The following is a 22,780-nucleotide window of genomic DNA, read 5'->3' on the forward strand; positions in this document are numbered from 1 at the left end:
AGTTAGTATGGGAGGGAATGGAAGAGGAATGGCGTCAGGGTTTCTCAAAGGTGAGTCCTCAGGGACATTGAGCTTTTTTAGAAGGGGCATCCAACCAAGGGTGAAACCCTTGTTGCATGCCTCCTTCACTTGCTTTTCGTAGGCCTCCGTAACATCGGCCATGCCCTGGGCATACGCCTTCTCGTCGGCATCCCTAATTTCAGCCTCTTTGGTAGCCAAGGCCTCCTGCAGCTCTTTTTGGGCCGGGGCTATCTTCTCCTCGGCCTTTCTTTTTTGGGACTCAGCAACCTTCCTAATGGCCTTAACAGAATCAAACTTCTCTTCGACATCGGTCTGAGCCTTGATGGCAGCTTCAGCCTGGTCCTCTAACTTCTTCATTTTTGATTGAAGGCTTTTATTGGCTTTTTGAAGAGTAGAGAACTCCCTCTTCATCTCGTCCAACTTCTCCCGATTTTCAAAAGATTGAATAGAGAAAGAATGGGCATGCTGGATGGCCTAAAAAAACACAAGACAAAAGTTATTACAAAATCTTCTAAAGTACATGAAAAGGAAAAATTGCCAGGTAAGGACACTCACTTGAACAGAGCGTTGAAGCATCAGAGCGTAATTTTCATACTCGCTCAACCCGGCGTTTCGGTCAAGATCGCCGGGGAGAAGCAGAGCAGTACTGAGGGCTCCGACGTTGATGTCCTCGACACTATCATTGGCCATGACTGGCTTATCTTCCAAGGTAATTTTGGGGGCCCAGGGGGCAACAGGCTTTTTAGACCCCGAGGTCGTTGCAGAAGATGACCTCGGCCTTTTGGATTTGGTAGATTCGGATGGAAGCGTTTCGGCGGACCTCTTCGTAGGGACAAAGGCAATTTTGTCACTCGGAGCTGGTTTGGAAATAGGCAAGATATCCTCAGAATCAATTTGAGGCACCTTTGCCTTTGGCTGAGCCTTTTTGATTCGTTTTGGCTTTGGAGGAGGCAGGGTTTGTGTTGGCTGAGCGTCAACATCAGTTGGAATGTTGGCCAAGAGATCTTTTGTAACTGGTTTTGGGCGACCCATCTTGGCAGAAAAAACTGTTCGGTATCGACGGCAGCTTTGGGATATGGGAATCAAGTATGGAGCCGAGGTTGACAGTATCTCAGCTGGATCAAAGGTTGACCCTTGGTCTGTCCGAGATGTGGACACAGTATGTGGAGCTGTAGCAGATGGTGGAGAAAGGCTTTTCTTCTTCCTCCTAGGGACGTCGGGTAGAGCTGACTTGTATGTTGGAATAAAATTGAGAAGCAGAGGCGCCGTTCGTTTATGGACTGGCAGGTCCAAGAGTTTCTTCAAATCCTTACTGGAAATAAAGGATTGGCGAAAGTTTTTTGGTGGTTTTGGAACAGCTGTAAGAAAAACAGACATTAAGAAATGGATAAAGTATGAAAGACTTTAAAAAACAAAGTAGGTATGAATGCAGGGCTCTTACCATTACGCTCTACAAAGACTGATCGAAGGAGAGGGAGGAGATGGAGGTCTTCATCTGGGGCGAACTCCCAGTTCCCCGAAGTAATGAAATAATCGTCCCCAGCTCCCTTGTTGGAGTCAGGGAGGTCGGCAACGATTTTGTATTCGGTGGACCTCGGCTTGAGGTAGTAAACGTAGCTAGTGTCTTTTTTAAGGCCACACATAGTATAGCAATATTGGATGTCGGCTAATGTGATCCTAGCGTTTTCTTATTTGGCTAAGGCTATGATACCATTGATAGTTCGATAGGAATTGATGGAAAGTTGCATCGGATTCAACTTGTAATAATGAAGTATTTCACGGAAAAGGATGTTGAGTGGAAGCCGAAGTCCACACTCAATGAAGGCTACCACTGGGAAAGCCATGGAGTCATCAGTAGGCATCATGGAGTCATCATCCCTAGCCAACCTCAGATGGACGTTGGTTGAGATTTCAAACTCTTGTCTAAAGAATTTTAGTTTGGATGGGGTGTCTACCCTATGTTTCCACATACCCATGATATCGGCTTAATCAAAGGGGTTGGATTTCAGAAGATGTTTTGAAAGGGTTATTGGGACCACAGCAAAACACTTAGGTAAATACAGGTTTCAGTTTTTTCCTAAATTGTGGGTTCTACAGACAAATCCCAAACCTAAGTCTATGAAAACGAAGATTGAAGGCACGAATCTGGAAAAGACACAAAAAACAGAAACAAGAATGAGTTTCAGAATCAAGAATAGAGATGGTCTATCAAGAGCATAAAGAATACAAGAAGTATAGGGCCAAGAACAGTGGCAAAAGTATAGGGAAGTGGTAAAACAGTGCGTGTGTTCTAGATATGGGCAAGGGCATAATCATGGAAAAAACACATTCAGATGTATGATTCACAAGTTAAAAGTTTGAACAAATGCAGTAATGGTAGCAAGTAATAGAAAGCATCAAAGAATTGAAAACGAAAGGAACAGTAAACTCACCGAAGAAAAGAAGCCGGTGTAAGGATCGCCGAAGTCAGACAATGGTTACAGAAGTAACAGAACGGCGGAAGCTTCACCAGAAGGAGGAATGAAGGCAGTTGTAGAGCTTAAGGTCTGGAACAATGGCGTATTCAAGAGCTAGAGAGAGAAAAAGTGATGGAATTGAATGAAAAGTAAAAAAAACGAAAGAGAGAAACAAGTTTTGTCAAAAACTTGAAATGGCGGCAAAAGAGGGCAATTAATGCGCCTGGGACAGCAAATGCGTTAGACGACGCATGTAGGTGCGAAACGACTAATAAGCGCGTCCAGAGTACGATCCAGTAAGGAGAAAACACGTGGCTTAACGGATGAGTTGTTATGTATGACAGCTCATACGCGTGAAGGAGCTCTTGGAATTCTTGATCTTTAAGAAGACATGTCGGCCTACGATGATGATCTCGGATTAAATCGATGAATTAGCATGAGGTACTGATATAGGTTCCATCACCTCAGAATGCCGAGGAAATAGAACCTAGGGGGCAGTTGTGGGGATATATTTTCTGAGTACCAACACGTGGCTGAAGTGACGCCGACGTATTGGCCGAGGTGCCACGTGTCCAGGACATGACACCGAGGTGATCTCGGTTAAGCTGAGGTTATCTCTGAAGATATCAGAATTCGAGATAAGCGGATAAGACACGAGAGTCCTAGAAAAGGGGAAGACTATAGTTGGGAAAGGATAAGACTCTTATGGTGTGTTTGGTTGGGAGATTTGGGGAGGGATTTGGAAAGGGAAAGGGAAAAGGTGTGTGAAACTATGTGAAATATAAGCATGATTTATTCACATTTCACCTACCTTTTCCATTTCCCTTTCCAAATCCCTCTCTAAATCCCACAACCAAACACAACATTAGGGAGTTTATCCTAATCCTACTGAGAGTCCAAGATTGATAGTAATCCTAAGTCCATTAGAGCTAGGCTCCTGTTGGGACAAGGATTGAGTTAGCTATAAAAAAGAGGCACCCCCGTGGGTCTAAGGTATGTTTTTGATATCTTGTCGAGTGAGTTAAGCACTATTGATTATCTTTGAGAAATATACTGACTTGATCGTCGGAGTGCCCCCGGGTGGACGAACCACCGTCTGAATCTTCTCTTTCTGTTACAGGTTAGCCAGGTGTCATCTATTCTGCCAGTGTTCTCCAGCTGAATACTGAGTTGGGCAGTGTGATCAGAAAATCACTCACACAATAATGTAGCTCATAATAAAGACATAATTATCATCATTTTAGTTGTCAACATACTATATCTACCCTTGTTTGATCTACAAAGGATTTCAAGTTGCAATTTTGGATTGGATATATTTCTATCGAGCTTTGAGAGAGAGACAGAGAATATGGAGGGAGGGAGAATGATGAGGGAGGTTGTAATGGTTGTAATAGCAGGGTTGATTATGGGAACAATTGTAATGGGACCGGGGCAACCCAAACCTTCTTTCCCTGTTTGTTTTGGTGCATGCTATATTTCTTGCATCTCTTCCAATACTTCTTCGTTGATTTGTGCTGCCAAATGCTTCAAAGATTGCATCTTTCCACCAAACAATCCTGTTCTTCCTCCTCCAAATACACATGACTTGTGCACTTTAGGTTGTGCTTCCTCTTTATGCACCCATTTTAGTACTAAAGAAAACCCTAGTAAGTTTTTATCTCTTCTCTTTTTTAATTGAAAGAAAAAAAAAAATCTATACAGTAGTTCTAACACACCTCATTATCGACATGTGGAATATCACCAAACTATTTAGTAATAATCTATTATATAGGATGGTAAATTCTATTATTTGTACATAACTACAAATCTAATAGATTCTAATTAACTATCACATTTATGTCAATGACGATTGTATATTATTGGCAATTGAGTTTTTAATACAATATTGTTAGGCATTATGAAAAAAATATCATGAAATCCTTCATGAAGATTTTCTATACTTGAATTAGTTTGTAGTGTTTTATCATATATTATGCAATCACCCTTAAATTAATTTTATGAAACTGTTCATGGAATTTATTTTATGACGGATAGTATTACACTTTTTAATATATCCCCCCTTTGTTCTTGTTGTTTTTGTTTTCTTTCATCAAGTGAGGAGAAAGTAGAGAACTGCGTCGATTTTTACTCAAATAAGTGAGCCAAGAAGCACATATCGCAACGAGTGTATTGACGAATAATAATGGCTCAATAATGATGTAATGATTACAACTTTTGTTTTAGGGGAAATAAAATCATACTTGGTGATATGCAAATTTCATTTCATAACTTAACTCATGAAATTCATTGAGGCAGTAAATAATTAGATAAAGAAGTTAATTGATTAGCAATTAATTATCTTCATAAAAAAAATTATGCAAATTATGTGTTAGATTTGTATCCATTTACTTTCACTGTCTAAAACACTCACCTAGTGAATAATCAAATCAAAACAACAACAAAAAAATAAAAATAAAAAAGACAAAAATAATAAATTGACTTGTATTGGCAGCTCTGTGGGTTGTTTGGTTAGAAAGAAATGATAGCTTAGGGGGTATTGTGAATAAAATTTGCAAATTGGCTTATTTTTGGGCTTCTGCATCTCCCCTTTTAAGGGAATTCCTTTGTTTTTTCACTTCTAGGAATGGGAGAGCCATATGAAGCTAGTTACGCTTCTTGTACCTTCTTTTTGTGTCTTCTTTTTATCTCTTCTGTTTGTTGGACAACTTGTCCACCTTGATTCTCCTTCTAATAATTTTATTTTTGCTGCTACTGATAAAAAAAATGTCTATTGGTCAAGAATAGTTGCAAAATAAACACAGTTCCATACACTCAAGTCATACTCTATCACCATTAAGTACTTAAGTTGTTTGATTGCATGGTAAAAGGGATAAAACAAGGAACCAGCACATAATGAATAAATAACATTTAATAATACAGTTGCCTGCATCACCTGGCCTATACTTGCAACAGCCATTGGTTCATAATCAAAACTAATCAACTTAGATGACCAGTAAAGACCTAATTCAGCATCCAAAACTTGATTTAGCTGGCTCATTGGCATCACATTAGCACCTTGACGAACAATATCCAACGCAACCAAGATCTATGAAGGGATAAGAGCTGTCACATGCTTTGGAACCAAAATATGACAAGCCTCATTCATGCCAGCAATATAAAACTTAATCATAATAGAGGAAAAGTTAACTTGAAGAAGAACAAATGGTGAATAATCATCCAAATAGGGTCCACTTATCCTTTCTAAATCAGGGTCGGTATTATTTGTCTGTTTTATCACATTATAACATTTTTTTTATTTGCAAACATAAAATTTTTATTGTGAATTTTAACCCGTCAGCATTTACTAAAACGGATTGATGAACAAAATCACTGTGATTACACCTTTTTCTTTGATCAACAACAGAGTACAATTGTATTAGTCTATTAGAGAGCGTGCCGAGGGGAAAAAACCCTTATACAATTCAAATAAATAAACAGAAAGAAGAAGAAAAAGTACAAAAGATAAATCTGACACCCCTTTAACAACTAAAACAAAATCAAATCCCAAGTGTTAACATCTTTAATAAAGTGCCTTCTTGACAAAGGATGCTTTCTCATTGCTTGACATCAATTTTCATTGTTTTCTTCCAACTTTACCAATAACCTTAACCAACTTAATATTTGGATGCTTCTCCTTAAATTGCTTCCTGAATTCTTCCAATAAAATAAAAAAATGCACTAACAAACTTATTAGGTGATAGCCTCAAACACTAATCCTCATTTTCTAAATACACAATCTCACTTAAGCCTCACTCTACTTTTGTCCATCATAATTAAGTGAATATTGAAGCCTTTTAAGTTCCCTATCCTTCCTAAAGAATAATATACTTCCTTTTTCTTTTTAGCACATCACTCTTATATTGAAGCCTTGAGCATGTGTTTTGTACCCTTTAGGGTTGTGTCTTGAGCTTTTGTGGTACTATCATTTTGTTTTAGTAATAAAATAACTTACCAAAAAGTGAATAATGTTAAAGCTTAAAAAAAAAATACCGGAGGGGGTATAATGGATTCATCTTGAATACTCAGCATCTGCCCTAATTTAAGTGCCGCTCCACGCATTCTGCACAATGCAAGAGCCAAACGTTTTGCATTTTTTTTCGATAAGAATGGGGAAAGAGCGGATTGTTTTTCTTGTGAATCGGGCATACCAAAGACAATCCTCTTGGCAGATTCCTGGATTGTCCCCCATGCAAGACTAGCTCCTAGGCCAGCAAACCTTCAAAATAAGTTAGGAATTAAGTAAAAATCTCAGTCATAAGAACAAAAAAACATGTTATACAATTGATGATTTCCCTCCTAACTAACAGATTTGAAAGCCATGTCCAAGATATGTTATGTTTTAGAAAAGAAAAGGACTGCCAAATAACAATATTGGCACTACAAAGACTTGAATAATGCAGTGGTAACTAGTTTGAGAATAGTTCAGGACAAAAATAAATATAGTTACACAAAACATACATCAATGATGACCTCCATTTTTTAATATTCCAAATGACTTGATTTTTGGGATGTAATAAGTAACATTTGGGATTTGAAAAGGAAAGTGTTCTATTTCTTTCTGTCTTTATTGTTTTTAATGGAAAGGAAATTGCCAATAATAACAACAGACAAAATCTTAGTTCTATTATCCATAGAGGAGGAACCAAAGTAGTCATTAACCATAAAAGTAACTTTCGTAAATAATGAAGGAGATGCATTTCTTTAATTTTGTTTCGTGTGAACAATGCACACCAATCAAACTAAGGCAAAAAATTTACATGACACTTACCAGGGGCAGGGGGGAACTTGAGATACATAGACAACTCCTTTCTGTAAGCCTACTCCGTAAGATAGAGATACCTCGAAAGAGGACCAACTTCCTTAATCACACCCATATGTCTCCACCATCTATCCCTCTTACTCACAAACCTCCAACGCCACTCCCCCAACAAAACTTGTTTGAAATTTTCTAACTTCTTGATACCAATCCTCATCCCTCATAGGATTGCAAATTGAGTCCCTGCCAACTAAATGGTTACTTGAATCCTCCCCTATTCCTCCCTACAAAAATCTATAAGCAGCTTCCAATCTCTCGGCAACAAAGTAATGACAAAGAAAAACATAAAATATGTAGGCAACCTAGATAAAGTACTCTTCATTAGATAGGTATTGCCTCTTTCACCCTGCCAGTCTTCTCTGAAATATCTCAATTACGGGATCCCACAAGGACTACATTTTGAATAAGAAACTCAAAGGCATACCCAAGTAAGAGGGTGGAAGGGATCCAACTCTACAGTAGTACTCTCTAGAGTGCTCAAAAATCAATGTTAGTCACCTCCTCCCCTGGAATGAATTGGTTGTATTTAAGTTGGTGCAAGACATTCAAAGAAAAATAAAAGCAAGTTTGGAAATTCATATAGGGCTTACTTGGTACCTCATGTAATCAAGTTGGGAATTTCATGGATATGCATTCGTGTTCTACTAAGTTAAGAAATTTTGGGGCATTTTAGAAATTCTATATTTTTTTGAAATAGTTAAATAAAGGGGGAATTACCATTTAGTGTAATAAACCAAAATTAAATAAAGGGGGAACCAAGTCTCCTGGAATCTGAGTGCAAGGCTCAATAGAAAGTACAAGTCCAAGTCTCATGTATATTTATGTATACTTGCAACATAGAAAAAATAAAATAAAAGAAAGAAAAAAAGTGAGAATCTTTTCACATATCAACTAAATGGACATACTTGTATATCTTTTTCTTTCTTTTTTTTTTTTTTGATTGGCACTAGATGTCCAAATCAAGGCCCAAGTAATCCCCAGGGTGCATAGGCCTCGGCAAGGAGTTTTTCTGAAAGTGCACCACGGTTAATTCAAGAGTTTTTCCCCTAGTCCGATGGCTTTAGAAATTGTTAGCACCTAAGAGCATCTCCAATGGCAAGCCATTGGAGCTGCTATTGCCATAATTTGGCAGCTGCAACAGAGCAGTGTATACTCCAATGACTTGCCATAGCATGTGCTAAATTTGAGAAATTGACACAAGCTTTGGTAGCTGCTATTTGTACTGGAGGTTATACTTGTATATCCTTTTCAATTTCGAGTATATGCATCAACTAAAATAAATACCATAAGCAGTGGTCATATAGGCTTCATTTGGTACACTGGAATGAATTGAAATGGAATGGAATGATCATTCCTTAGGCTTTCATATGGAATCGTAATGCATTTTGTCGCTATTTTATTAGTCAACCAAACATAAAAATGAACATTTTGATAGAATGAATATCCCATTCCGTTTCATTCCAGTGAAACAAATACTACCATATGGTTTGGATTGTTTGGGGGTTGTGAATGGGGAAAAACTTACCCAAGAGCTCTAGAAGAGGGCGTAGAAGGAACTCTCCTCTCCCTCGGCCTCCGCTTTCGTATCTTAGGAGGAGGAGGAGGAGAAGGAGCAGGCTCTTCTTTGTTAAGGGCAACATTGGCCTCGGAAGCGAGCAAACCGTCTTTGACATCACAACCAACATTCGATGGCAATGGCGGTGGTATCTCGGGAAAGGGAACTTCCTTACCACCAACATTTGATGGCGATGGCGATGGCGATGGTTGAAGAGGTGATGGTGTTTGAGGTTGGTTCTCCTCAACCGCCACTTCGAAGTATACAACACTGGTTGTTGCTTTAGAATTGTTACTACTACTAGTAGGAGGTGAGGGAGGAGGAGGAGGAGTGGAGAACTCACAGACCTCGCCGGTGGTGAGTTCGGAGAGATCAGTGACGACGAGGATTACTTTCTTCAAGGAGGAAGTAATTAGGTATTGCAAATCTCCATTTTGAGATCGAGAACATTTCACAACCTCCTTGTTGATTAGGGATAAGCCATCTACAATCCTGCCTAGCTCCTTCTTCGTCAATGAAGAACCCATTCTTATTCTTATTTTTATTTAATTCGCGTTGGTCTTTCTTGGACTTGGATTCAGTGCACAAGAAAAAAAGCAGTAATGGTTGTAAAAATTGGAATTGAAAAAAGGCTTCCAATTCCAAAATACGGAAAGATTATTGCGGTCCGTATTCTAGCACGACGATGATGAAAAAATATGTTTTAGTTAAAAATAAAATGACATGGATTTGAAAATGTCCTAGCATTACTATTTATACGAGAACTTTTTTTAGGTGTGCCTTGCATATGGTATGCAAGGCACTTACACCTTTCTATTTTATCCTCACACCTTTTATGTATTAAGTTATACAAAAATATTTGAAAACAAGCACATTGGTGACCTGCTATGCAGGTCACTTTCTAGGTAAATGAATAAAAGAATATATTATATGACTAAAAGTGTAAATTGTCACAAAAGATGTAAATAATTTCACAAAATGTGTAAATTATCACAGAAGGCGTAAATTTTAACAAAAGGCGTAAGTAATTTCAGAAAAAGGCGTAAGTGATTTTTGAAAATTTACACCCTTTGTGAAAACTTACGCCTTTTGTGAGAACTTACACATTTTATGAGAACTTACACTTTTCTGAGGACTTATACCTTTTGTAAAATTGCTTACCAAAGGTGTAACTTTTGACAACTTACACATAATACTTACATCTTTTGTAAAACAAGTTATACCTTTTCTGAAAGTTACACCATATGTGAAAAATTTAATTTCATAAAATTTTGACAACTTACACATAATACTTACATCTTTTGTAAAACAAGTTATACCTTTTCTGAAAGTTACACCATATGTGAAAATTTTAATTTCATAAAATTTTGACAACTTACACATAATACTTACATCTTTTGTTAAACAAGTTATACCTTTTCTGAAAATTACAACATATATGAAAAAATTTATTTCATAAAATTTTGACAACTTACACATAATACTTACATCTTTTGTAAAACAAGTTATACATTTTCTGAAAAGTTACACCATATGTGAAAAATTTTATTTCATAAAATTTTGACAACTTACACATAATACTTACATCTTTTGTAAAACAAGTTATACCTTTTCAGAGAGTTACACCATATGTGAAAACTTTTATTTCATAAAATTTTGACAACTTACACATAATACTTACATCTTTTGTAAAACAAGCTATACATTTTCTGAAAGTTACACCATATGTGAAAAATTTTATTTTACATCTTTTGTAAAACAAGTTATACCTTTTCTGAAAGTTACACCTATGTGAAAATTTTTATTTCATAAAATTTTGACAACTTACACATAACACTTACATCTTTTGTAAAACAAGTTATACCTTTTATGAAATAATTTTTAGAAAAGTTACACTATTTTTGAAAAAAATTATGATACAAAAGGAGTAACTTTTCATAAAAGGTTCCACAAAAATGTGTAAATTTTCAGAAAAAGTGTAAGTTTTAAGAAAATGTATAAATTTTATGAAAGAAATTATTTTACAAAAAATGTAACTTTTCAGAGTTAGTGTAAGTTATTTCACAAAAGATGTAAGTAAGTTCACAATAGGTGTAAGTTTCATTTTTACAAAAGGTGTAAATTTTATGATAAAAATTATTTCATAAAAGGAGTAACTTTCCAGAAAATTATTCCTTTTATGAACATACACCTTTTCTGAAAATTATTCATTTTATGAACATACACATTTTCTGAAAATTATTCCTTTTATGAACATACACCTTTTCTGAAAAAATGTGTAACTATTTCCACGAAAATGTGTACATTTTCAGAAAAAGTGTAAGTTTTAGCAAAATATATAAATTTTATGAAAGAAATTATTTCACAAAAGGGATAATTTTTCAAAAATTGTGTAAGTTATTTCACAATAGATATAAGTAGCTTATGTTTTGTTTTCAGTGTAAGTTCCACTAAAAGTGTAAATTTTATAAAAAAATTATTTCAAAGAAGGAGTAATTTTCAGAAAATCTGTCGATCTTGGTCTCTCTGTCGATCTCTATCTCTCTTTCTTTGTCGATCTCCGTCGATCTCGGTCTGTCTCTCTCTGCCGATCTCTTTTTGTCGATCGCCCTTCCAAACGCTTCGTCTCTCTCCAGAATTCTAGAGAGAGAAACACCAAGCCCTCCCAACGCCTCTTCTCTCACACATTGCCATTATTTGAACAACAACACAAATACAATTTGATTCGATTGTAGGAGCTCTTCGCAATTTTTGTTTCTCTCTCTCTACCTGAAAACATCAATAGATCTGGACTTGGGTAACTTTTTGGCTCCAATTCGATCAGGTTTGATATCTTCTTCTCTCTTTTAGATCTAGGTTTGCTTAAATTCCAAATTGTGGTGATTGATCGATTGTTTCAGATCTGGGTTTGATTCGTTCTCGGGTTTTTGGGTCTCAATTTTGTTGTTTTAACACAGATTGAGCTCAGATTTAGCTATATTAATCATTTCTGTGATCATTTTCATTCATTGATCGTCTCATTTTTTTGTTTGATATGTTAATATGGGAATTAGATTTGTAAAATAGGACTTGGAATTGATTTTCCCCTTGACAAATAGGACTTGGAATTGATTTCCAATATGTTTTTCTACCTCAGCAATTTCAATATTACAAGTCATTGATCTGCTCTTTGTTTTGTCCTTCTGTTTCTTAGATAAAAGGGTGATTGTAGAGCTTATGGTATTAGCTCATTGGATCCGTTAAATATATCGCATTAATGAAGAATCTTTTTCATGTTGTGTTTGGAAGCTCCAGTTGTTATGAAGTGATGTTCCTGTAATCTAGATATCTAGTGTGATATTTGAATTTTGATTTGATGATTCGTCCTGTTCAGGGAGCTAAAATTGCAGATCGACATGTATGCATATCATGCTGGGGGACATATATTGATGAATCAGATCCTTGGAATAACCCGTCATGGAAGCTTGGAGATGAAAATAGCTCAACGGTATGAACCTTCTCTTTCCCCTATTGGTAGGTAAAGTCATGAGTTGTCATGAATTGTTTAGTCTTGCTTAAAAGAGTTCCATTAAAGAGGTAAAGCAAGTATCTTTTGGCCATCTTTTACAACATAGTGAACAAACATTAAATATTTGGGAATCACCGGATATTATGAAGTTTGGAAATTATTCCGCAAATAGTAGCTTGTAGAAGTGGTTAGCATAACTCTTATATCACTAAGTAAAAAGAGGTTATTTTTTAATTATTGAGCTATGTTACATGGACCATACAAGTATTGCGTACAGCCAGTGTTGCAGCAGATTTGGGTAGTCACGGTGTTAAAAGTGAATGTTTTTGGTCAAGAAAACCCATTTTCTGGTAATGATTCTTGACTTCTTTAAATTGTTCATATTAGATAGATTCACATATAAATCAGGAGAGTTTTGTTGTATATCAAATGAGTATTTTGTTTGATAATGAGTTACTAATTGTGCTTGATGTGATATGATCATGTGGGTTCATTTGCAGCATTAGAAGAAGCAATGCTTTTGCTGCATTCATAACTTTAGAATTGTTATATCACAAGGATGGCGACCTGGTGGGTAGTAGGCTATATATTTGTCCTGTTGTTATTGTGACCTCTGGTTCCTTATGAAAATGCCCTTTATGGGGTTGGGTTATGATTTGTTGTGAGGTGTTTATATACATGGCATAGGTTGCACAGAATATACAAGTTATGGACAAATTAAAAAAAAATAATAATAATATCATGTTTTTGGCCACTAAATAATTGGTAGCCAAAAGGGAAATAAATATTTTTAGCGACTAAATAGTTAGTAGCTAAAAAAAAATAAAACGAAAACACTATAACACTAAGCCTTATTATTGTAACCTAACACTATAACACTAAGCTCCAGTATTTTAGCTAAATTTATGTCAATTTATTAGGGCTTAAAACAGGAACTCAAGCCTTATTATTGTAACCTAACACTTCCAATACAGGAGTGGCCTTCAAGGCAGAATCAGAGACGCAACAAGTTCCATGCAGTCCACTGCTGGACTTGCCATTTTCATGTTGTTTGCGTGTCAACATGTAAATGGATTGTAATGATCACTATTTTGTTTATACCCAGCTCTGAGATCTCCAGTAATTGTTACCTTAATGTAGATAAAGGGATCAACCTTTTGTAGTCTCATAGCTAAACTGCAACATAGTGCTAGGGTTCACATTGCAGGGGGCAAATGCAGATTCAGATGGCTATCTAGATAAATAGAGATTAGTGAACCGCTTATATATTGGCTAACTGCACTCAACCCATAGAACATAAACTCAAATCTTTGGAGATATTCAAGTATGTTTCTCACAACACTTAACCCTCAAAATCTGTGATAGAGCTCCTCAAGCTGCTGCACAAGTTAGCAAACAATTAGAATAACACACATTTTTGTTGACCTTCACTCAACTCTCATTTAGAAAACTCACATCAGATTTAGTCATGTGCTATTACTTATGATAAGCATTTATGTTGGCTAAAACCACTTTGGACCTCAAGTAATCTTGATGAATTCTTCAGAGGCTTCTAATATTCTTTATGGCGTTGTGCTGCAGAATGTTTTTGAGTTTTATGGCCTTGATATCCTTATATGCTTCTATTTACAAAGTGTGATATACGCTCATGCTTAAACACTCTTCAATTTCTCCACAAGAAGAAGGAAACCCTCAATATGGTATGATATTCAGCTGATCATGCTCTAGCATACTTTTTGTTAGTTAATAGTGGTTGAACATATATTGCTATGTTATATTCAATTAAGGGTTTAACTAAAATAAGATTTTTTGGAAAATTCATGTCTAATTAAAATCTTTTGTCGGACTGTCTGGCTAGGGCAACTAATTAATTTGTCTGTACTTTAAATCTGGCATGCATATAAGCCTTTTGAAATATTTGAATTGTCTAAGCCAACGCGTCACCCATATATCAAAACAAACCCAATTCCCAAACTGCCCCTGAACCACCATACAGATGTCACGGTCACCTTCCCCGTTGAAAAATCTAGAAATCCCCTAGATGTTGATTTGTGATTATGTATCAATTTTAAATAGTAAACAACAATCCCAATCAAACAATCAAGACAAATCGACAACGATTTTACGTGGAAAAACCACAATTGGACACCTCCAATTTTGAAAAAAAAAACCACGGGCAACAGCCACAAAACAATCCACTAAGAAGATATAAAGGAATTACATAGGTATACTCTCAATTACCTAGCGAATCCACGCCCAAATTGAACCAACCTCTATGTGCCTCTTCCAACACTGTCTTCATCTTGAAATTGTCTTGACGATGAGCCACTCCGGAATCCACCAAAGCTTCAGGCTCGAATTCTTCAGAATCCACCGAAGAATAACTCTCTCTTTTGTGTAGAACAAACAAATAATCCTTTGATGTATACTCTTTAAACCATGAGTTGAATACTCAATCAAAACATCAAAGAAAACTAGCAAAATATCCCCAGATATAAACCTTAGAACCCAAAAAGAAGATCTGGAGAAGTAATCCTAAATTCTAACAGAAACCCGTACTGATAGAAATTTGGAGCTGCGAGGCTCGCTCGAGCGAAGACTCTCTCGCTCAAGCGAGGAACCAAAAACGCGTGTTTTCCATAAGTGGCTTCGCTCGAGCCACGCAACCTTCGCTCGAGCGTACATTCATCTCTTTCAGGTATTTACACAGATGCAGCCTTTGCTCGAGCAAGGATTTCTTCGCTCGAGCAAGCAAGGGCGGACAGGCAACTTTGAATGTAATTTTGCATTTTGCTTCTGGGGCGCTTGTTACGACCCCATTCCGCCCCTAGTAGAATGGTGCCGTGATGGCCAGTAATTCGAGATTACCAAAGGCCAATTTACAAAGATTCACACACAATTAGAGTATAAATATATAGGGCCTACATGTGCGGAAGCAATAATTTAAATCTAATTAGTCCATAAGAGCTGTGCATAGATCAAATGAAATGACATACATCTTAATGTAGTTTACAACTTGGATACAATAAAATAAAGTACAAAATACATCTTGATCAAAAGGCTTCTCAAGCCGACATAAACAAAGAAGTAAATTACAAGCCAAGAAGCATGATCTTCAAGATGCTACAAAAATGTGAATCCAAAACAAGTTGCAAATAATCATCTAGGCATCGCCGCCTTCTTGCTCATCACCTACATATATATAAGGAGAGGGTGAGCTTGGATACTCAGTGAATTGTATTAGTAATAAAGGTTTAAATGAATGATATCCAAGATCTTTATCAAAACAATACGTATCATGGCTTGTAACAAAACATGGGATGAATCAAGTTCATCAATCAAATCTTTCAAAACTTCTTGGATGTTAATAACATCTACGTAATACAAAATGATGACATTCCGGACAAAACAAGGGAATAATCGACCTGGAATCGATTAGACAAATCCACCTGTACACCAGACCGTCGGTAGGGCCATGTAACGCCCTCAAAATAATAACAATAAACCCGTCAGATAAGGCATGCATTTACATATAAACTAACCACATTCTTTTATTCATTAGAGTTCCATTACATAAGTATTACATGTTAACATCAAAACAAAATGCCTTACAGGCTTACAGCTTTCCAAGTTAACACTTGGTTACAACAAAAGAGTACTAACTCGTTTACACATTAAGCCCTAGGCTTGAAGTTACATGTAATACATCAAAAGTTAAGCGACAAAAGTATGTCCGCCTCTAGCCTCCAGCTATGTCCTTGGAGGTGGCATGCTTCCTGCACCTGAAAATGATATTCCCATATAGGGTGAGCCACAACCCAGTAGAAATACACTAAACCAACCATGAACAATGACTAAAATATTAGCAATTGATGGATGGTCAACACTGATACATTCACATAAATTACACATTTATGTCATACAACTTATGAGTCTAAGTTACCTTTCATTATCCCCTTTTCAACAGATAAGCATGCTAGCTCTATCATCATTTCCACAGATATGTATAAAAACTATATCCCACATTCAGATAATCATATAAGCTATATCCACATTCTCAACAGATATGTATAACAACAATATCCACAGATAAGCATATAAGCTATATCCACATTCTACAACAGATATGTATATCAACACTATCCACAGATAAGCATATAAGCTATATCCACACTTCACAAAGACAAGCATATGAGCTCTATCTTCACTTTACTAGACAAGCATAAGAGCTGTATCTACGGAGTTCATCCCCTATCTTCTCCCAACACTATCCGGTTTAGAGGTACATCCCCTATCTTCCCCTAAACCGCGGAGTACATCCCCTATCTCCTCCTCTACACATATCGTATATAAACACATTGGTTCTATATACAATTACCCAATACATACAGTTAATGTATTCTATCAATCGTCAAGTTCCATGACACATTTCATTGATTAGTTTCAGTTTGCCTAAACATCATGCATTGTCTACAACAATCACGACCATCCTCCACCGATAGCCCAAAGCAGTTATTTCTAAACAGAAAATAAATGCACAATGGATATTCAATCAACATTACATTTCCTCATTCTTCTCAATTAATTATCCCAATTAATTAAACAATGTAATTAGGTCAATTCCCATAATTAACATTTCAACCCTTAGGTCCCATTTTCATCAATGATTTAACATTCGTTCAATTTCTCTATGCCAAACATGCATCCAGGTTTATTATGAATAAAGCCCCAACTTTTGTAAAATTACACAAAAGCCCCAAACTTTCACAAAATTACCAAACCAAGCCCAACATCTCAAAATACCAAAATTTAAAGACAAAATCCATAGAGAGGAGTAGGATATCCCTACCTTGAAGTTTTAGCCAAAAAGGAGATGAAGACTCGAAGATCAACGTGCTCCAAATCCAAACTTTTTCAGATTAAATCGAAGCCCTCAACGCCCTCTATCTTTTTAACAAAAGCCCTAGGCTAGATTCACACCCTAGGGAGATCAAATCTTAGAGAGAGTGCAAGTTTAGAGAGAGAGAGTGTCGGATTTAGGTTTTGCTCAAAGAAAGGAACTGAAAAAGTGATGTTTAAGACGCTACTGTCCGCTGATATAAAACACGCTCGCTCGAGCGAAGGCTTGGTCGCTCGAGCGACCAGACACAGAAAACTCTCGCTCGAGCCAAGAAGTTCTCGATCGAGCGAAGAAAAACCCAGACCGCTCGAGCGAAGGAAGCTCGCTCGAGCCAAGAAAGACAGCTCTCAGGTCCAGAACCAGGTGCAACCGCTCGCTCGAGCGAGCCACTCTGGCTCGACCCACCAAACACGAACCCCACTCTCGCTCGAGCGACCAACTCCTCGCTCGAGCGAAGGTCCAAAATTCTGGGCAGCAACACTAGGCTCCCGAACACAACCAACCTGTAACAAACCTGCCTAACACATCCTATAACTCAAATATGAAGAAAAAGGAATGTAAACACGATAATAACCAACTACCAACATCCACGGACACATGTCCGGATCACTGTACAACAAGGGTAAACCCGGGATCGCTATAATCTCCCCCCCTTAAAGAATTTCGTCCCCGAAATTAAGCACAAGTTTTTCAAAAACAAGTTTTTCTCCATTTTAAACAATGTTACACTTGAACATTCAACAATTCGACCCATTACCGGTCATCCCATCCCTTTAACAAGAGACATATCACAATATGTAAATAACATATGTATTTTCAACATGCATCAACATTATGCACTATCTTTCCAATTTCAACAATATATTCAACACATATAGTGTCACATTCAACTTCCATATGAGGCAAGTTCCAAAACATACTTCCAATAATCAAAACATTTTCAATGTTTCACAACTTAAGACATATATAAAAGCTCTTAAGTTCAACAAAATGCAAAATTTAAATACAAGATCACATATCAACAAACAAGTCCGGATATTTCTCACGGACTCCCAACTCACGTTCCCAAGTGGCTTCCTCCACTCCGTGATGTTTCCACAAGACTTTCACCAAAGGAATGGTCTTGCCACGCAGGACCTGATCCCGCCTATCCAAGACCCGAACCGGCCTCTCCTCATACGAGGCATCCTCATCTACCTCTAAATCAGTCCAATCCAGCACATGTGATGGATCTGGCTCATACTTCCGAAGTATACTCACATGAAACACGTCATGCACTCCGGACAACTGCGGCGGTAAGGCTAACCGATAAGCGACCTCACCTATCCTCTCAAGGATCTCAAAAGGACCAACAAACCGAGGGGATAACTTCCCACTCTTCCCAAACCTCATCAGACCTCGCCTGGGTGATATCTTCAGAAAGACATGATCACCTACCTCAAACGCCAAAGGCCTCCTCCTACGGTCAGCATAAGATTTCTAACGACTCTGGGCTGTAACAAGCCTCCTACGGATAAGCTCAACTTTCTCCGTCGTCTCCCTAACCAACTCCGGACCCAACAAAGGTGCATCACCCACCTCGGCCCAACAAACTAGAGACCTACACGGTCGGCCATACAAGGCCTCAAACGGTGCCATACCGATGCTAGACTGAAAACTGTTGTTATAGGCAAACTCTACCAAAGGTAAGTGCCTCTCCCACGTCCCACTGAAATCAAGGACACAACCCCGAAGCATATCCTCGAGGATCTGGATAGTACACTCGGACTGCCCGTCAGTCTGAGGATGATAGGCCGTACTAAAGGTCAACTTAGTGCCCAAGGCACTCTGCAAACTCTGCCACAACCTAGCAGTAAAACGAGGATCTCTATCTGAGACGATCGTCACTGGGACCCCGTGCAATCTCACTACGTCCCGAACATACAAGTCGACAAGATGATCTACCGAATCTCTCACGCGCATAGGAATAAAGTGCGCCGACTTAGTCAACCGGTCTACAACCACCCAAATAGCATCACTACCCCGCTGAGTTCTCGGAAGACCTACAACGAAGTCCATAGTGACATGCTCCCACTTCCACTCGGCAATAGGCAAGGGTTGCAACAAACCCGCTGGCCTCTGATGCTCGGCCTTCACTTGCTGGCAAGTAAGGCACTTCGATACGAAAACAGCCACATCTCTCTTCATACCCCGCCACCAAAACTGGCGACCCAAATCCTGATACATCTTAGTACCTCCCGGATGCACTACAAGGCGCGAATGATGAAACTCTCGGAGTACTTCCTCACGGCAAGACTCCGGTACAAACAAACGGTCTCGGTATCTCACACTCAGGTCGGGATACACCGTCAAACCCTTCTCAACTTTCCCACTGGAGATCTTCTCTCGGAGGGATTCTACCTCAAGGTCACCTCTCTGTGCCTCTAACACTCTAATCACAAGTGTAGGCTGCGCAACAACAGAAAACAAGGCCGCAGCCTCAACAGATTCGCCCAGTAGCAAATCAAACTCGCCAAGTGCTCCCAACATCTCCCATTCCCGGATGGCTATACAAGCTACATCACCAATGGTCTTCCTACTATGGGCATCGGCCACAACATTGGCCTTTCCCGGATGATAGTGCAACTCAAAATCATAATCCTCGATGAACTCCATCCACCTCCTCTGCCTCAGATTCAAGTCTCTCTGTGTAAACAGATACTTCAAACTCTTGTGGTCCGAGAGCACCTCGGACCTCTCACCATAAAGGTAGTGCCTCCAGATTTTCAAGGCAAAGATCACTGCTGCTAACTCTAGGTCGTGTGTGGGGTAATTTTTCTCGTGTATTTTCAACTGACGTGAACCATAAGCTACCACTTTCCCCTCTTGCATCAACACACAACCCAAACCCTCTCGTGAGGCATCACAATAAACCGCATAACCCAACCCTCTCTCCGGAATAATCAACACCGGAGCGGTGGTCAATCTAACTTTCAGCTCTTGGAATGACTTTTTACAAGTCTCACTCCACACAAACTTGACTCCCTTCCGAGTCAGTCTAGTCAACGGTGACGCTAACCTGGAGAAATCTTTCACAAACCGACGGTAATACCCAGCTAATCCCAGAAAACTGCAGATCTCAAACACACTCTTAGGCTGTGCCCAATCTTGCACTGCCTCAACCTTGGATGTATCAACAGACACCCCTTCCCCGGATACCACGTGGCCTAAGAATATGACTTCCCTCAGCCAGAACTCACACTTCCCAAACTTGGCATACAGCCTATGGGCTCTAAGCAACTCAAGCACCACTCTCAAGTGTGCCTCGTGCTCCTCCTCTGAAGGTGAATAGATAAGGATGTCGTCCACAAAGACGACCACAAATCGGTCTAAGAACTCCCGGAAAACCCGGTTCATCAAGTCCATAAAGACTGCCGGTGCATTGGTAAGCCCAAATGGCATCACCAGAAACTCGTAATGGCCATACCGTGTACGGAATGCCGTCTTCGGAATATCCTCTTCTCTGACCCTCAACTGGTGGTAACCCGATCTCAAGTCTATCTTAGAGAAACAACGGGAACCCTTCAACTGGTCAAACAAATCATCTATACGGGGCATAGGATACTTATTCTTAACCGTAGCCCGATTCAACTTCCGGTAGTCAATACACAATCTCAAGGCACCATCTTTCTTTTTAACAAAGAGGGCCGGTGCTCCCCACGGCGAAACACTAGGGCGAACAAAGCCCTTATCTAGCAATTCCTGGAGCTGAACTTTTAACTCAACCAACTCTGCTGGAGCAAAACGGTAAGGTGCCATAGAAATCGGCGCCGTGCCGGGCACTAAATCAATAGAGAACTCTATCTCTTGGTGAGGTGGTAAACTAACAAGATCTTCGGGAAAGACATCCGAATACTCACAAACCACCCTCGGCAACACAAGCTGGGTCTCACCACTCTCACCACTCTCAAAGCTAGCAAGTAGACTACTAAGCTCACTTCGCCCTCGCGAATCATACCCCGGTGGCAAAACACTACCAACCCGGTCTCCCAAGAAATGGAACCACTCCCCGCTCAAGGTACATAACATAACCCTCTGGCGGTAGCAATCAATAACAGCCCGGTATGACGATAGCCAGTCCATACCCAAAATAACATCAAAGCCCTTCATGGACATGACAACAAACGGAAAAGGAAGCCTATAGTCGGCGACCTCTATATCACATCCTCTAACACCCTGTTTCAGGATCAACTCACCACCCAAAGGCGATACCACACAAATAGGAGATGCTAACTGTGCTAACTCCAATTCCAAAACAGATGCAAATGCAGCAGATACAAAAGAATGAGATGCACCCGTGTCTATCAACACACTAGCAACCGAGTTGCAAAATAGAAAAGTACCTCTCACTACTGATGGAGCCGGTACTAAATCATGCGCGGTAACAGCATACACGCGCCCCGTAGGCCCCTGGTCTACCTGCTCTCCTCTTGGAGCAAAAGACTGCTGCACAGACTGGGATGACGAAGCTCCCGGATTGGCCCTCGAGGCTTGCACAGACTGAGCTGGCTGAAAACCCTGCGTCTGCTTAGAACCAGACGCTCCCGAAGTGGCACTCAACTGCGGGCAAAACCTCTTCAGGTGCCCAGGCTGTCCACACTGATAACAAGACAAGGGCTGCCCCCTGCCCAAACTCTGACTTTGTGATCTAGCTGTAGAAGAAGCAGCTCTCTGACCCCCACCCTTCTGTGGGCAAACAGAAACCTTGTGACCCAGCTGGCCACACTTGTAACAGGTGAAATCCCCCTGACCACCTCTCCCAGAGCCTGCACTCGGGACTGGGAAGGTCGATCTAGCAACACCACCCTGCGACTGCTGAGGGTTAAAACCCCTCTGCCTCTTGCCATCACCCTGACCATCCTGGCTCCTCCTGGAGCCTCTCTGCCCCTCATCCTCCTCCTGCATCATGAGATCCATATGAGCTGCAGCGTCCACTAGGTGTCTATACTCTCGGATGTAAGACCCACCAACTCTCAACTTGAGGCCCCGCCTCAACTTCCGCTCAAACTCATAGCAACGGCGTTCCTCAGACGCCACCAGTTCCGGTGCAAACCTGGACAGACTGGTAAAAGTAGCCTCAAACTCGGCCACTGACAAGCCCTGCTGATTAAGCCGGCTAAACTGATCCCTCAGCTTCTCCCTAGCTACTGCAGACAAAAACCTCTCCTGAAAAGCATTTATAAACGCCTCCCAAGTACCACCAACACGAGCCTTCTCGTACTTCCACCATTGACCCGCATCTCCCTTCAGCTGGAAGGATGCCAAGGTCACTTTCAGTGCTCCGTCCTCAATGCCAAGCATCTCGAACGTCTTACTCATTTGCTCTAACCACTCATCAGCCTTCAGTGGCTCCTTCGGATCCCCGACAAACTCATCCGGATTAGACCGGAAAAACTCCCTCTTCAAGAAAGAAGGCCCTGTCTCAGCTACCTGATTCCCAGCTCTA

The 22,780-nt window shown here is 39.4% G+C and overlaps 1 protein-coding gene and 1 pseudogene across 2 annotated transcripts in view; one reads left to right on the forward strand and one right to left on the reverse strand.

Annotated features, from left to right (window-relative positions):
• ROC4 (rotamase CYP 4) overlaps window positions 1-22,780 on the forward strand; it is a 258,310-nt gene that overhangs the window by 84,489 nt on the left and 151,041 nt on the right. The gene's annotated exons all lie outside the window — the stretch shown is intronic.
• LOC114266577 (protein ABC transporter 1, mitochondrial pseudogene) overlaps window positions 5,245-22,780 on the reverse strand; it is a 156,485-nt pseudogene continuing 138,949 nt past the window's right edge. The window contains exons 2-3 of the transcript XR_014345981.1: window positions 6,507-6,732; window positions 5,245-5,562 (exon numbers count right to left, since the gene is read on the reverse strand). The product of XR_014345981.1 is annotated as a protein ABC transporter 1, mitochondrial pseudogene (transcript). The remainder of the gene's footprint in view (window positions 5,563-6,506; window positions 6,733-22,780) is intronic.

Source organism: Camellia sinensis, chromosome 12, assembly GCF_055761805.1.
Source record: "Camellia sinensis isolate YWXY chromosome 12, ASM5576180v1, whole genome shotgun sequence".
NCBI classification, from domain to species: Eukaryota; Viridiplantae; Streptophyta; class Magnoliopsida; order Ericales; family Theaceae; genus Camellia; species Camellia sinensis.